The following is a 2,792-nucleotide window of genomic DNA, read 5'->3' as shown; positions in this document are numbered from 1 at the left end:
ACGTCATGAGAAACGTGTCCTCATGAAAATAGTTTCCTTGTTTAATGGGCTCTATTTGTTTAAAATGAGGTAGTAGTGGGGACTTCCCTGGCAGTCCAGTGGCTGAGATTCCATGCTCCCAATGCAGGGGGCCCAGGTTCGATCCCTGGTCACGGAAGTAGATCCCACATGCATGCCGCGACTAAGAGTTCACATGCCGCAACTAAAGATTCTGTATGCTGCAATTAAAAAGATCCCACATTCCGCAACAAAGATCCCGCATGCCACAACTAAGACCCGACACAGCCAAACAAATAAATAAATAAATATTTTAAAAAAACAAAACAAAACAAAAAAGAAAATGGCTAAGGTGCAACTAGGGTGATTAGTGGAGCAGCAAGCCATACACTTTCAATCCAAGATGCCTACATGAATGTGCCATATGATTTACCATATTTGAATGATTTAATGGTACAAAACAGAAAGTTTCCAAATTATTTTTATCAGGCAGATACACATTCTTTAAAAAGTCTGCCAAAGCTAGCACAATAGAAAAAAAAAAAACTACAGACCAAATTTAGTTATAAATATCCATGCAAATGTCTTAAAGTATAGCAAGTGTATTCCAGTGTGCTTCCTGTGCCTGATGCTTAGGAGATGTAATGATTGACAAGTTGCAGTGCCTGTCCTCAAGTAGCCTAAATTCAGACTAGGGGATCAAGGTAGAAAAATGATTTTTACTACATAGTAGGGTAAGATGAGGACTATTGCAGATGACACATGTATTGCTAGTGGGGCTCAAAGGAAGGTACTTGGTAATATCTGGTTTGGGCATATGAATAACAACTTGGAAGAGCTGCTCTTTGAGTTGAGTGGTGAAGAATCATGGCTAAGGGTATCAGTTCTGCCTTTGTTCTGCCCAAGTCCAAATCCCAAGTCTGGGATTTAATTCTTATATACTATTTAATTGGTCCATCTTCATATGTAAGCTCATCTTTAGAGTCTGGGTACCCTGAAGAATACTGGGTCATACTAGGTTATTCTTGTTGGAAGTGATCACTTTCCTTATGTAGTTGTAATAGATAGCAAACATGGCCACAATTCTTTGTAGCTCCTCCCATTAAGAAGCAGAATCTGTTTCCTTATCCCTTGCATCTGGGCTGGCTTTGCCATTGACTTTGACTAGCAATGTGATGAAAATAGCAGTGTACCGGTTTCATGCCTGGTCTTTAAGAGGTCTTGCATTTCCAATTACTGTTTTTTTCTTTTTTCTGTTTTGTTTTGTTTTGCTAAGACTTTTATCGATATTTATTTTTTAATAGGATTACAGAGCTGGAAAGGGTCTTGGAGATCTCGTCCTCATTCTTTTTTTTTTAAGTTTTATATTGGAGTATAGGTGATTAACAATGTTGTGTTAGTTTCAGGTGTACAGCAAAGTAATTCAGTTATATATGTACATATATCTATTCTTTTTTGGATTCTTTTCCCATATAGGTTATTACAGAGTGTTGAGTAGAGTTCCCTGTGCTATACAGTAGGTCTTTGTTGATTATCTATTTTATATAAAAATATGGAACGCTACACGAATTTGCCTGTCATCCTTGCACAGGGGCCATGGTAATCTTCCCTGTATGGTTCCAATTTAGTACATGTGCTGCTGAAGAGAGCACTTGTCCTCACTCTTTTAAACTTCTGAGAATCTTCTTCTGAATTATAACCAATGCTCTTATGACACTTGCACACACACACACTTCCCAGCCATAGTTTGGTGCAGGCTTTGGTAAATTTCTGGAACTGTCCAGCCTTCCCTTTCTTGGCGGAGAAACTCAACCATTTTTTTAAAAGATTGATATGCTATTGAGGCACATAAGTTTCATGTGTACAACATTATATTTCTACCTCCGTATATCCTACAGCTTGCTCTCCGCCAAAAACTGTTTCCATACATCACCCTACAGTTGATACCCTTTACTTATTTTGCCCTACCTCACTCCCCTCCCCATCTGGTAACCACTATTCTGTTCTCTGTATTTATGTGTCTGTTTTGGTTTGGATTGTTCATTAATTTTCTTTGTTTTTTAATATTTCATACATGTGTGAAGTCATATGGTATTTGTCTTTCTCTGTCTGACTTATTCCACCTAGCATGATGCCCTTGAGGTCCATCCATGTTGTCACAAATGACAAGCTTTCATATTTTTTTTTCTTTTTTGGTGTCTGTTTACTCACTGTTGATGGAGCCACATGCACAAGCTTGCACCATCCTGCTGGAGGATGAGACTGGGTGGAGAAAGGATCCAGTAACCCAACTGTCCCAGCCCAACCCCAGATGTGTCAGCCTCACAAGTCAAGCCTGGCTGCTGCCAGGAATTTCCAAAAATTTTCCACCTTTTTGTTCGTGAGTACTGATTGCATTTAAAAGTTATTCTGTGTTCTTCAAAGTGTTCTAGCTGTGTGCGAGCCACAAAGTTGATGGACTTAAGTGAGCAGTTCTCATTAAGACTGTGAGACATGTGAAAGCTATTCAAATGTGAGTCAGGAAACCCAGTTACTGCACTAATGAACCATAGGGCTTAGAGCAAGACATTTGGCTTGAAGGGCTTTGGTTTCCATCATGAAATGAGGGAGCAGAACTGGGTCTCCAGGGTTCCAGCACCTCCTGCCACTTTGAGTCGCTTTCCGGGTCCACTGCACACTAGGGCTAGTAGCAATTTTCTGCTATAACAGAAAATAATTTCCACCTTCAAGTTTATATTATTTTATTTAGTTTTTTTTTTTTCTTTTTTTTTTTTTTGCTGTACGCGGGCCTCTCA

General features: G+C 39.3%; 1 non-coding gene across 1 annotated transcript; it reads right to left on the bottom strand.

Moving 5' to 3' along the window:
* Positions 1–1,543: 1,543 nt before the first annotated feature.
* LOC132498114 (U6 spliceosomal RNA) lies at positions 1,544–1,649 on the bottom strand. The gene has a single exon (XR_009533726.1). It is a non-coding gene; the product is annotated as a U6 spliceosomal RNA (small nuclear RNA).
* Positions 1,650–2,792: the final 1,143 nt, after the last annotated feature.

The sequence above is a fragment of the Mesoplodon densirostris genome, chromosome 10 (assembly GCF_025265405.1).
Source record: "Mesoplodon densirostris isolate mMesDen1 chromosome 10, mMesDen1 primary haplotype, whole genome shotgun sequence".
Lineage (NCBI taxonomy): Eukaryota > Metazoa > Chordata > Mammalia > Artiodactyla > Ziphiidae > Mesoplodon > Mesoplodon densirostris.
This window is presented reverse-complemented; position numbering and strand designations above follow the sequence as displayed.